The sequence below is a fragment of the Kogia breviceps genome, chromosome 17 (genome assembly GCF_026419965.1).
Source record: "Kogia breviceps isolate mKogBre1 chromosome 17, mKogBre1 haplotype 1, whole genome shotgun sequence".
NCBI lineage: Eukaryota > Metazoa > Chordata > Mammalia > Artiodactyla > Physeteridae > Kogia > Kogia breviceps.
In genome coordinates this window covers 10753150-10767739 of record NC_081326.1, presented here as the reverse complement: position 1 = coordinate 10767739, position 14590 = coordinate 10753150, and the positions used below count along the sequence as shown (strand labels likewise).

Sequence of the window (14590 nt, the reverse complement as noted above, 5' to 3'; positions counted from 1 at the left end):
CTGTTTTTACTACAAATTTGAAATAGTTAAAAGTATCCAAGAATTAAATTAAATCTTTTTGAAGACAGAACATTTATGTTTTATAGCATTGACTTTAAATGACTGTACGTTGTCCATAGTTCACTTTAGTAATCAACCAGTCAGTCCATTACAGTAATTTCCTTACGATTGTTTCCTACGAGTGGTATGACTAGTTAAAATGCTAGGTGTAGATTAAAGCCTTTTGAGAAACATTGCCAAACTACCTTCCAGAAAGCTTCTATCAATTTATACTCCAACAGTAATGTAAGAAAGACTCATGTAAGTTGTAAAGTATCATAATACATGTAACTAAATTTGTATAGAGGGAGAGAGGTTCATAACTGCCTTTCAATTAAATGTTTACTTGTCTAATTTTGAAAATTGTTTTCTCCTCAACACTTCAGAAACTTTTCAGTGAACAGGAGTCATAATTTTTAAATCAATTGTACTTGAAACGTTACCTCAAATGAGGAATGCAGCTGCATAGTACCAATTTGTATTCCAGGTTCAAAACAAGAAACTCTTTAAATATATCTTATTCATCAGTTGCAAATTGCCTGTACTTCATGTAACTGGCTCTTAATTGTTCATACAATAAATATTTCAGCTGTATCAAATTACATATTTCAGTTAGTTTTTTGTTTGTTTGTTTCTTTTTAACGCTTCCTCAGTAAATCTTGAAATAAGCCATTGGGATGGCCCAAATGACTGATTGTTTTTCTCTTTATACAACTGCATGTTGGAGACGTTAAAACTGATGTGACTTTCCCAAGTGGAAGGGAATTTATTCCAGATAGAGGAAATGACTTGGGTACAGGTGTGGCAGTGGTCATGTCCAGGCTCTGATCAGGAAATTGTGAGCAAATTTTTTGGTTGGAATTGGGGTACATAAAGGGTGAAAATGAGATAATAAGGTTAAATTTGTGCCATAAAAGGCAAATATTAACTGGTTTTCTGTATCTTCTTGTTAATGAAAAATAATGCTGCTAATAGGGTATAGGGGAGGATGTATGATAAGGTGCTGTGTATGCAATTTGATGAGAGGGTTAAAGATTTTGTGCTCTTTGGCGTGTCACCCCTTTTAACCTTGATCGTATAGGTTTTTCTTATGATATCAGTTTTTCTCATATCAGCTTTTCCCCCTCAGTTTTATCAGGTTTTTTGTTTTTGTTTTTTAAGTGATGTGATAGTGTACTGAAGGGGGCATATCTCTTTCAGAAGTGTGTGTATTGGGGTGGGGATGAGGGGGAAGGGGAAAGGCATGCATACACACACACCTGGCCTTATCATCCTCTGACCAGTAGTTCCTAATTGATAATGGCAAATCCCAGAAGAATCTGGGATTTTGGCAAGGGATTCATGAATCCACATGTATTTGCAATAGTAAACTTAAAAAAACAAACTCATACGTATACATATATTATTGTTTTTCAAATATAAGTAGATACACCTGTGATTAATTAAATAAAATCCATTTAAACGTAACTACTGAACTCTCAGTGTTACATCATTTTGTATTTTCTCGTCAGTGGATGTGTTTTGTATTCTTTTATGAGATGGTCAGTCACATTAATCAGCCACAGAGGAGACAGGGGAAAAGCTCACGAAGAAACAAGGTGTATTATGCTCACGGTCCTAGAGACAGGAGCCCTGGTACGCCACACAGGGCCACGTGGGAAAACACCACGTGGTCAGAAGGCAGAAGACAGGGGTGAAGGGAAAGTTAGGCCATGGCCTCTATTCAGGTTTCCTAGGGAGAGGCAAGGCAGGACAGAGTGAATGGTTCAGGATTGGTTACTTTGAATCATTTTGCAGGCTTTGGGCTACGGGAGTGGTCCCTAGTTGCCTGGTACCTGACCCTGGGATGATAAGTTGTTTTGAGATGCAAGGGTCTCATGGAGGTCTGGCTCTGGATGGGCTGGTTTGCATGCTTCTGGCTATCTTTAAGAGTTGGCTATCCCATGGAGGGGCCAGTCTCCCCAGTCAGAAAGGTTTTTAAGATGTCAGAACAGCATTATATGCAGATCATAATGGTATAAAATTACACACAGTGCAGGATGTCAGAAGAGAACCCGTATCGTGTGGGGTGCACGGACTGTTGGACCCCTAGGAAGGCTAACCACCGCCTATGCCCGCCATGTCGGATCTCCAGAAGGGGTAGAACTGTGACTGAGACCCTGAATTACTTGGGTAAATTTCTGATTGTTACGTGCCTGCCTGTTTTTGGTGCCACTGACTGAAAATGGACTCTTACCATTGGGTAATGACTGACAAAAATGTGACAAGGGGAGCATTATGGTCAAGCTTTTACCATGAGCAAAAACAATGAGTAAGTTAATGAGGTTTTTTTTTTTTTTTAATTCCATGGCTGTCTTACATTGTAACTTAGAGAACCTGGTCATTTAAATAGGAGCTGGGTTGATTAATGTCTGCCCTGTAGAGAGGGGAAAGCCATTTTATAGAATTTGATTTGAGTCTTTGATATGCCTGAATATATTAAAGCACTGGTTAGAGGGTGTTAAATGATTTTTAAAGGCTTATACATTTTAGTTAATGACCCTTCCCTGGGACTGTGTTGGAGAATTGGGTAAGAACACCTCGGTGATGTTCCTGGATTACCTTTAAGCATACCTTAGCTGTCTACTTTCCCATTATCCAGCTGGAGGAAGCCAAGGCTTTTAGAATGGAACTTTTGTATAAAGACTCCATGATAGGAAGGGTAGACCTCAGATTTGAACCCATGATCGCGTACGTGATCCGAAGTCTCTGCTCTCCTGGTTCAATTTTAAGAAGATAGTTATTGGCATGAATTTCAAACTGAAGAGAATTCCAGACTTTGAGGAAAATTAGATGAAAATATTTTTCCTCTGTACTTTTTAAATTGTACTAAAAGACGCCTAACATAAAATTGATTATTTTAACCATTTTTAGATGCACAAACCATCATTTCTCTCCATTTGCCCAGCTTTCTCATTGGCCGCACAGAAACCGTGTACCCATTAAACAGTGAATGCTAGTCCCTTCTTTCCCAGCCCCTGGAAACCTCTATTGTGCTTTTTGTGTCTATGAAGAAAATTTATTTGTAATGAGAGAATTTGTTGCTGTTAAATGATATAAATTAAGTTTTAAATTTCTTTGTAGAGTATTGATTATAAAGGTGTTTCTTTTGAACAAAGAAGTACCATGTACTTCAAAGTAAATTATTTTTGCCCTTTTAATTCTTTGCCTATTCTGTTTTAAACAAAATATTATAATTACGTATGCGACGTACAGAAGGCTTTGTGTTCTCACTTTATTAAATGTAAACAAATGGTGTTAATTTAAGAGAAAATAGTTCTTTTTTCTGAACCTTACCAAATTGCTTTTGATACATTGTTCCAGTTCGAGCTCCTTAAGGTAGCATTAGTCTTAATTGCCTTTGCAATCAAGTTCATCAAAATGGTAGCAAATTCAAAAGAGGACGATCTTTTTGCTAGCCTGCAGAAATTTGTATCGTGTTCTCCTAGCTGATGGTTGTCAAATTGCACGATTTGATTCAAGCTATTTTTTTAAATGAGCACAGAATGTTATTATTATTGCTCATTGTATCCCATTAGCAGTAGTTACTGGGAGGTGCTCTATACTTTGTCCCGACCCTGGGCTTTGGGCTTTTTTTGTTCAATATACTCAGGACGCTGTGAAAAACACAGAGTTCAGGTTCACCCACTTTACTTTGACCTTGCAGTGAGAGCCAGCTTCAGTACTCTGCCTGCCTTTATGCATTCCTGCCTTTACTTAGTTTTTTCCTGAGTGTTCCTTATTTTATTACCAGCTCATGGATTCATTTCAGTAGGTATTTTCTGTATTTTCCAGCATTTTCAGTTGTTTTCAATGGTAGGGTCCATTCTCTAAACTAGTTTGCTGTTGGAAATGATCCTGTGATCAAATGACTCCTGTGATCTCAGAGACTTAAACCGAATCATTACAGCCACCAGGTAAATAATAATAGGAATAGGAACACAGGTTTTGTCTTGATTATTAGCTATAATTTATTCTTAGCTGCTTCTTCCAAATCAGTGTCTGTTACAGAACTGGATGGCAGAATTTTTAATATTATCTGCTGTATCTTGCTTTCATTTTGTAAAGGAACTAAGGGAGCCTAGATTGGAGGCAGGGGCTGAACCAAAAGTTCCTTCTCTAGCCTAGGCCTGGAAGAAACCATGACAAGCCCTGCAGGGGAGGCAGCTTGAAATTTGTTGGGCGTTGGCCTTCTTGTCACTTGCTTTTTGCATTACAGTTAAAGCTGTTTCTTACTGGCTTTAATGTTACAGAGGCATAAGAGGGAATGTTATTTATGTGTGAGAGAAAATAAACGCCTGGGGATGTGCTGTTTAGTTTGAATAGTTACCATTTGCGAGCTCTGGTCTTTTGCCCTCCCAGTCCTTTCCTGTTTGTAAGCCTGAAGATTTTGGTTTTAACCGTCTTAATCTTTTCCCCTGGAGTAATCTTACCACATGGTCTTGAGTTCTTGGGAGGGGATTACTCCCAAATCCCTTCTTCAGCTCACCACAAGCCAGACTCCTGGATGGACATTGCCACTTCGCTGTCCCTGGGGCACTGAGCCCTCTCCTGAAACAGAGCACGTTAGTCTCCTGAACCCTGTTACCTTTCTCTGTTCCTGTGACTGCTACCCTAATCTCAGCCGTTGTCTTATTCTGGATTAAGGCAGCAGCCTTCTTAGAGAGCTCCTGAAGACTGAAGTCTTCCACTGTATTAATCCATTCCATCCACTGGCACCCAAAGTATTTTTTCCAAAATATAATTTATGCATCACTCTCCTTAAAGAATATAATTTATGCATCACTCTCCTTAAAGAATATAATTTGCATCACTCTCCTTTTGTCCTTTGTACACAATTCAGACCTGTCAATACTGTTGACAGTCCTTATTCTTTACTCTAATTCCCTTACCACTCCCACCTTCACTTTACACTGTAACCTGTACTAAACTTCCTTTGTGGGTGGGAGGGAATAGAGTTTGCTCCTCTTTTTGAAATTAAACTTTATGGAGGTATAATTTATACAATGTGATGAGTTTTAACAAATGTGTACAACACCTATGCAGCTACTATCCTAATCAAGATACTGTGCTCTTCAATCACCCCCAGAAGTTCCCTTGGGCTCCTGCCCCAGACCACCACTACTGATTTGTTTTGCTTGTTCTCGAACTTCATATAAATGGAATCATACAAAATGTAGTCTTTTTTTCCTGATTTTTTTTTTTTCACTTAGCACAGTGTTTTCTGAGGTTTATCTATGTCATTGCACATATCAGTAGTTTCACTTTATTGCTGAGCAGTATTCCACTGTATGGATATACCGCAGTTTATTTATCCGTTAATTAGTTGTTGGATGCAATGTGTTGTTACCAGCTTTGACTATGGGCATACCTCATTTTATTGCATTTTGCAGGTATTGTGTTTTTTACAAACTGAAGATCTGTGGCAACCCTGCATTGTCAAATGATGGTTATCATTTTTTTTTTTTTAGCAATAAAGTATTTTTAAATTAAGGTATGTACATTGTTTTTTTGGATGTAATGCTATTACACACTGAATAGACCACAGGATAGTGTAAACATAACTTTTATATGCACTGGGAAACAAAAAAATTCATGCGACTTGCTTTATTGTGACATTTGCTTTACTGCAGTGGTCTGAAACTGAACACTTAATCTCTCTGAGGGATGCCTATATGAGTGAAGCTGTGAACATTCATGTTCAGGTCATTTTGGGGACGTATGTTTCATTTGCAGAGTTCTAATTGCTCCACATCCCAACGCTAGATATTGCCAGTCTTTTTAATTTTAGCTGTTCTTGTTGGGTCTGCAGTGGTATCTTGTGGTTTTAATTTTCATTAAATTTAATTTTCATGTAATTTTCATTTCTCCAGTGATTAAACATGTTGGGCGTCTTTTCGTGTGTGTATTAGCTATTCGTATATCTTCGTATATCTTCTTTTGTGACTTGAAAGTTTTTAGCCTATATTTTAAATTGAATTAGCTGTGATTAAGATATGAGTTGTCATTAATATATGTATAATAGATTCTGGATCAAATCCTTGGTCAGATAGTTATATTGCAAATATCTGAGTCTGTGGTTTGCATTTCATATCTCAACACTGTCTTTGAAGAGAAGTTTTTAATTAAAATTAAGCATAGTTAACATTTTTTATGACTAGTGTTTTTGTATCTAGAAATCTTTACTTAACCCCAAATCATGAATATAGTCTCATACTTTTTCTTAGAAATTTTATTGTTTTAGCCTTTATGTTTGGATATAATGATCTGTGTTAATTTTTTGTATAGCATGAGATTGTACGTTGAGATTTCTTTTTCAAAAGTTTATATAGTTTTTCCAGTGCCATTTGTTGAAAAGATTACATTTTCCCTTGAATTACTTGGGCACCTTTGTCAAATATCGATTGACCACATAAGTGTGGGTCTGTTTTTGAACTCTCTGTTGAGTTCTGGTGCTCTACGTCTGCCTTTATGTAAAAACCACATTGTCTGTAACTTTAAATTAAGTCTTGAAATCAGGTAGTGCAAGTCCTCCAATCTTCTTTTTTCTTTCCAAAACATTTTTGGCTATTCTAGGTCTTTAGTGTTTCCATATAGATTTTAGAATTTGCTTGTCAGTTGCTTTAAAAAAAAAAAAAATGCTGGAATTTTAATTGGGATTGTGTTGGATTTATAGATTAACTTGAGAAAAATTGGAAACAATATTGAGCCTTCCAATATGTAAACATGTGTATTAGTTTCCTAGGGCTGCCAAAACAAAGTATTACATACTGGATGGCTTATAGTACAGAAATTTATTTTCATGGTTCTAGAAGCTAGAAGTCAGAAGTTAAGGTGTCAGCAGGGCCGTGTTCTCTCTGAAGGCTCTTGGGGAGGAATCCTTCCTTGTCTCTTCTAGCTTCTTGTGATTGCCGGCCATCCTTGTTATTCCTTGGCTTGTAGATGCACTACTCCAGTCTCTGCCTTTGTCTTCACATGGCCTTTACATTTGTGTGGTTGTGTGTCTGTGTCCAGATTTCTGTCTTCTTATAAGGACATGAGTTATATTGGATTTCAAGCCCACTCTAACCCAGTATACCGTTATCTTAAACTTGATTACATCTGCAAGGAACCAAGTAAAGTCGCGACATTCATAGGTACTGAGCGTTATGACCTTGACAAATCTTTAGGGGAAAACACAATTCAGTCTTGTAACAACATGATATCTTTATCCATTTATTTAGGTCTTTAATTTCTCTCAAAAATGTTTTATAATTTTCATTGTACAGATCTTGCTCATCTTCTGTTAAATTTGTCTTCTGCAAATAAAAGACAGTTTTTCTACTTTCTTTCCAATTTGTATGCTGTATGTTTCTTTTTCTTGCCTTAATGCATTGGTTCTGACTTTAAATACCATATTAAAGATGTAAAGCAGACATCCTTGTCTTTTTTTGTGATCTTAGGGCAAAAGCACTTAATTTTTTATTTTTAAGTATGATGATGTCTGTAGGGTTTTGTTTGTTTGTTTGTTTGTTTTTTGCGGTATGCAGGCCTCTCACTGCTGCGGCCTCTCCCATTGCCAAGCACAGGCTCCGGACGCACAGGCCCAGCGGTCATGGCTCACAGGCCCAGCTGCTCCACGGCACATGGGATCCTCCCAGACCAGGGCACGAACCCATATCCCCTGCATCGGCAGGCAGACTCTCAGCCACTGCGCCACCAGGGAAGCCCTGTAGGTTTTTAAATAAATGTTCTTTATCAGATGAGGGAGTTTCCTTTTATTCCTAGTTTAGTAAGAGTGTTTAGCATAAATGAGTTGAATTTTGTTCAGTGCCTTTTCTTTATCAGTTGAAATGATTATATGATTTTTTTAAATTCTAATATGTTGAATTACATTTATTGTTTTTTTTTAACAGAAAACCAATTTTGAATTCTTGGGATAATCTCCACTTAGTCATAATGCATTTATTTCCTTTTCATATATTGTTGGATTTGATTTACTAATATTTTCTTATAGATCTTTGTGACTATGTTTATGAGTGGTTTGGTTTATGATTCCCTTTTGTAATGTCTTTGGTTTTGGTATCAGTTTTTTTGTTTGTTTGTTTTGTTTTTTAGTAATTTTATTGTGATGTATCTTGGTGTGGTTTTCTTTGTGTTCTCCTATTTGGGGTTCCTTGAGCTCCTTTGACATCTGAATTAATAATTGTCATCAAATTTGGAAAATGTTTAGATAATTTCTGTTGATCTCTTCTGTAGCATTTAGTCTGCCGTTAAACCCAACTGCGAATTTTTAGTTTAGATGTTGTATTTTTTAGCTATAAGTGATCCATTTTTTTTTAAGTTTCAATTTCTTTTTTCATAGCGTGCATATTTTCTTTAAAATCTTTGGATATATTTACAATAACATTGTAAAAGTCCTTAATCTACCAATTCCATCATCTTGTTCATTTCTGGGTTTTTATGGACTCCCCACCATCACCCCGTTTGGGGTCACATTTTCTTGTTTATTCTCCTAATTTGTTATTTTTCACTTGTTATCTTTAAAAGAGTGTTGAGTTTTGATCTGGTAAGCAATTTAGTTGCTTGTGGATCAGCCTGATCCTTTTAGTCATATTTTAAGCATTGTTAGTGTGGGTCCAGAACAGTGCCCTCCAGTAGAACGTTCTGTATTGATGGGCTACATTTGCCCTTCTCCTGTGCTGTGGCATTTCTTGGGTCGCTATGGAATGTCCCAGGTATTCTGTGAGAGCTGTTCACTGTGGTTGGTGGGGACCAAATGTTTCCCAACTCCCCTGTAGTTGTTCTTTTCCCAGCCTCATGGTATCTCATTCTACACATGGCTAGCTTAGTATTTAGCCAAAGACTCAAGGAGACCCATTTTCAGACTTCTAGAGCCCGTTATCTTCACGGCTCTTCCCATCTGGTACTCTGCCCCGCAAAATCCGCGTATTGTACCCTCCCTGAACTCCAGTCTCTGTGTCCTCAACTTTGTGAGACTTCTTGCTCTGCAGGGTTACTCTGCTCTGCTTCAGGGTTTGGTAACTGCTTTCAAGAAACCTGGGCAATTACAGGTCTCACCTCGTTTGTTTTCTTCCCCCTTCTCTCAGGAATCAGAGTCCTGTACTGCTTGTCTAGCATCTGACGGTGGTGTTTCACAGAGATCGCCTAGTTCTCTAGCTGTTCATGATGGGAGTGCTAGTCCACCACCAGCTGTCCTATCATTTACTGAACCTTGTTTATATTTTTATAAACAAGCCGTGATTTTGCTTACCTCAGATTTTCGCACATACTGCTTTTTCTGTGCTTGGAACTCTTTCCTCCACCTCTTGTGTGACAGACTCTTATAAAATCATTTAAGGGTCAGATTATGTGTCACTTTTCCCCAGTGGTCTTCCTAGCTACTACTGAATCCTGGGTTACGTGTCATAGTTGGCACTCATAGCATCAAAGATTTGCTTGTAATCGTGGTTATTTGTTATGACTGTTTGTAGTCCCCACAAAGATCTGAGCTGTGTGAAGGCAAGGACTGTGTCCAGTTATGTTACATCCTTCGTGCCCAACACAGTGGAGATCTCAAAATCTCTTTCTGCATCTCCTTCTGTCCCTTGCAGTACTGTATGTGGAGATGAAATAGTACTCTTCAGTGTGCCTCAAGTATACTTCAGAAAGTTTTTTGTGCTTCTACTCTGATTGGTTTGGATAGGGGAACAATTGTTGACAGTGGCTTTTCCTTTTTAAATTTGACCAATCTCTGAGAGATTAGTATTTTTCTTCTTTAGTATTTATGTTATAAATATTTTGATATATATTTACCCACAAGTAGTGGTCAGTTTGTAGTATTATTTTTAGCGTGAAGTTTTTTTTCGTTACCTAAAAATAGTTCTCATTTAAAAATTATCTTTTGAGGAGCTTCCCTGGTGGCGCAGTGGTTGAGAGTCTGCCTGCCGATGCAGGGGACGCGGGTTCGTGCCCCGGTCCGGGAGGATCCCACGTGCTGCGGAGCGGCTGGGCCCGTGAGCCGTGGCCGCTGCGCCTGCGCGTCCGGAGCCTGTGCTCCGCAACGGGAGAGGCCACAGCAGTGAGAGGCCCGCGTACCGCAAAAAAAAAAGAAAATAATATATATATATATATGTATATATATATATCTTTTGAGATAAATACCAAGTAACCACTTAGATGTTAGTAACTTTGAGGAAATCATTATGGCTAGGTCTGTGGGGTGTGGTGGGGGATGAATTTCCCATTGAAGAGCCTTTAATAACAGCTTTCTTAGAAAGGCTTCTTTGATTATGAAATCAAGTCAGGTATAGTATTGTGGGATCTTAGAACTGGCAGAGACCTTGAAGGTCATTTTTTCTAGCCTGCTCCACAACCCCCTTGACAGAGGCTAGTTTGAGGCAGCTCCTTTCAATTTCCATGGTTCTAACTGTAGAAAGTTCTTAGAAAGTAATATTGAATCAAATTCTATTTTCCACAAACTTGTGCCCATTGGTCTACTTCCACCTTTCATAATTTCACAGAATAAAGCTGAACTCCTTGGCTTATTTCATCTTATAGCAGTTTATATATTATCCTTATCTGCATTTAAAAATGTTATGTATGAATGCATCTTCCAGTGTAATATTGAGAACTGAATTCAGTCTTATAAATGTGGCCTGTATTGAGAACAGTGGAGTATCCTTGACTTGGATGCTTATCTGACTCTCAGAGCTTCCTAAGATTGCCTTTACTTACTGTCTCTTATTAATTTAGAGTTTAAACATTCTGGCCCTTTTTTTTTTTTTTAAGGAAACTTGTAAACTCCATTTCTACTGTTCCATATGCATGCGGTTTATTTTATATTAAAATTCATACTTCATTCCCTTTTTAAGTTATTTTGTAATTAAGCACGGTGGTTTATACTTCGTGTTTTATATGCAGATATGATATGAATTAGTCCGATCTGCATCCCAATAAATAAACTGTAGAACAAGACAAAGTCAAATGTAGAGTTCTGTTAGCTACCTCTAGAATTCTTCCGCTAGCTTGATATCCGGTACTTAAACTCTGGTTATGTTTGTTCAGTCAGCTAGGAGTCAGCCTAACATTGCTCTGTTTTGTTCTCAAGGATGCCTCCAGAGACTGTGTGTGCAGCCTTGCTGAAATTAAAGTGTTCAGTGTCTGTGACATTCTCCTGGTCTTATATACTAGCAGCCTAAGTCCAAACTCTACAGTTGTCAAATCTACACCACTGATTTTTTTTTTTCCTTCTGGAAATTTTGACCATTTCTACTTTTCCATAATTTTTTTTTCCGACAAAAGGTCTCACATATTTACTACTGAGCCAAAACACTAATGCAGAAGCACAAAGAGGAAAATCATTTTCCCAATAAGACACACCCAGCTGTTCAGATAGTAGTGATGTCCTCAGAGTGACATGGTAAGATGCAAGTGACCTTGACACAGCATAAATATGTGCCACTTCATACGCGAGGCTCCTTATAGACCCAGCTTGGTTCTTCTCCAGTGTCTTCTCTTGGAGTTGTACCTGATTTTATTACCAGTTTTCATTCGAATCCATTGGGGAATGGGACGATTCTGCTTTCGTTTCTTGGCCGGGAATCACTTGATCCTGAAAGTCTTGTGAGAAGACATGGCGAGGAGCAAATTCCCATAATTTTTTAAATACTGTGAACAGTCGTTCAATAAGCAAATCTCTGAGTTCTTTTAATATCATAAAATGTAGTTTTCTGGACCAGGAGACTTGAATGTTCGTAAAAGGTCAGGGTGTTTTTAGTATTGAATACTTCCTTCATACCAAGACTAATCACATGTTCATTGCCATTAATTACTATCCAACAGAAAGCTTAATTCAGAACTCTAAATCAGTATGACACAAAGGTCTTAATTAGGTGGTAAAACTCCCTTGTTACCATAGTTTTAAAATAATTTTTGTTACTTATCAAGGATTAATTTTTGGTCAGTTTCATATCTCTTGAAATTCATAACATTTGAAAAATAATAAGCTCCGATATGTGGTTTTTAGTAAAAGAAATAAAAAACCCCACCCGGATTTACTATTTGGTATTAAAATTGGCTGGAATTCAAAATGATAAAAGCACAGTTGGAAGGTTTAGACTATAGTATTCACATTTTTCTATTATAAGTTTGGTTATAATTTCCAGCAGACACTGCATTTGTATAGAGAACTCTGGGATAGGCTCTTCTTGTCAACAGGATTCCAAAATTATAGACACTGATGTCAATGCAGATGAAGTTAGCCCAGTTTGGTCAAGAGCAGGACATGCTGAGTCTCTATATGGATCGCTAAAGGCTATTGCCAAGATTGACAGGTGTCCTGTGAGTGGCAAAGAGCCCCAGGGATAAAATTTGTGCTTGGATTACTTCTCTTAAGACACAGTGATCAAAGCTGTACTTTTTCCTCCTACTGATCATGCTCCTAAAATAGTGAGATTTGCTTTTAATACCCTGACTGTTCAGATATTAATTTTATAAGCCCCAGAAATGTAAAGAGTTTTATACTTTTTTCTTATAGTATTAAATTCTGTTTTCAAAAACTTAGCTGTTTCCTATGCATTAATTTTTCTAGTATAGTCAAGTGATTTTTTGTTGTTGCTCTGTCATATTTCACTAAGGCTTTGAGACTGGTGAGAAAAGTTAATGCAAAAGAATGCATTTGTTATTGTAAAAGAGGCAACTATTTCTTTATGAGATAATAAATTATTTTATATTTAGAAAGATTAATTTTAAGATAATTTTCTAAGAAATAGACATAATCTCGTAAAGGAGTGTTAATACAATTTGATAACAGCTTTTGTTTCTATTTTGTCTTATTGAAAATTTTTTATTAAGAGAAGCCTTATACTCTCCCGTTGCGGAGCACAGGCTCCGGACGCGCAGGCTCAGTGGCCCAGAGCGGGGCACGAACCCGTGTCCCCTGCGTCGGCAGGCGGACTCTCAACGACTGCGCCACCAGGGAAGCCCGAGAAGCCTTATACTTTATCAAGATGAATTAGTGATAAATATTTCATATCTCAGAATAGGAAAAAGTTTTAAAGCCCTTAGGTCCGTGCCATTAAGAAAGGTAAGTGTACTGTTTTAAGAAAAACTTGGATTGCCTGAGTTTTTTGTAAGATTTGAGTGATGTAAACGTGTCATCAGCAACGAAGGAGCTATGATTTTAGGCATAAACTTAGTAGCTATTTCTATCCAAATAAGAAATTTTCTGATCTGGAAAGACTGTGTCTCGATTATCTCTGTATTTCAGTGTCAGACATACAGTAGATGTTTAAGGAAGAGGATGCTGGGGAACCATTTTAGGGAGCCAGCCTGTTCACTGGTGTGAAAAATGACCTTAGCCCCCCCGGGCCTCAGAAGAGGCTCCCAGGGCACTGGGCAAGCACAGCACACGTTGCCCTCACGAACCATGAGATTTCAGTTAAGCCCAGAGTTGGGGTGGAGCTGGAGTGGTTAGGTCATGGTCATTGTTAGGTCTTAATTATTTAATTTGGACTTGGCTAAATGTTATTGAGAGCCTGCTACGAGTGAGGTATTCTTTTACAGATGTTATTCAACTCCTGTGAAGGGAGGAAAGCAAGGCCCTTACCGGTGGTGATTCACCCAGGTTCACTCAGCTCTTGGCAGTACAGCTGGGAAATAAACCCAGGCTCTTGACTCCAAACCCAGTAGAGTTTTGAGATGGTGGGATGATCTCCACAGAAGTTCATTTAAATGAGAGAATTCTTAGGACTGACTGCCTTTGTTTTTTCCCTGTGTGTCTCAGTCCTGATTCTTTCCCTCTTCCCTTGTTCAGTCCTTCACTTGTATTTACTTACTTCTTTTCGGCTCCGCCCTGCCTCATGTGGGATCTAGTTCCCCGACCAGGGGTCGAACCCGCGCCTCCTGCCATGGAAGCGTGAAGTCTTAACCACTGGACCACCAGGCAAGTCCCAATCCTCCACTTTTAGACGAAAAGCAAGTTGAGATTCTTGACCTCACCGTTAACCAAAAAGGCATTTATCAAAATGTACCAAAAATAACAGTATCGTGTTTGCTTCTTAGAGCTCAACCTGTCCAGCAGCTGACTGGCTGGGAACTGTGAGGATAGGAGGTATTTCTGGGCTGAGCACGGAGGTAGCAGCCCAGGCTAGTGCGGCAGATAATGAATGATGACCACCAGTAGTTCTCCTGAGAGCGGAGCTGATGACATTTGGCCGCTCTGTCCTGTTCCTGGGCATGCTTCGAGTTTGCTGGCTGGAACCTTTCTGCCCAGAGAGTAATCCAAGACCCTGCCTGACAGCCTCAAGTCACACCTAGTTTCACGACAGACTAAAAAAGTTATCTTCATTTGTGCAAGGCTTAGCATTACAGCTTGTTAGTTCAGTAGAAAGAAGAGGTGTATATATATATATATATATATATATATAATGTATAAGGTGTAGTGGGAAATGTATGGCCATATTTTATGGATAGCGTCAATTTAGAAAAATTGTGATGTGCATCTGTAATTTGAATTTATGCCTCATTTTGA

The 14590-nt window shown here is 38.2% G+C and overlaps 1 protein-coding gene and 1 pseudogene across 3 annotated transcripts in view; one reads left to right on the top strand and one right to left on the bottom strand.

The window, feature by feature from the left end:
• Positions 1-14590, top strand: part of PDE7A (phosphodiesterase 7A) — a 111393-nt gene that overhangs the window by 41076 nt on the left and 55727 nt on the right. The gene's annotated exons all lie outside the window — the stretch shown is intronic.
• Positions 11537-11694, bottom strand: LOC131743713 (large ribosomal subunit protein eL39-like; annotated as a pseudogene).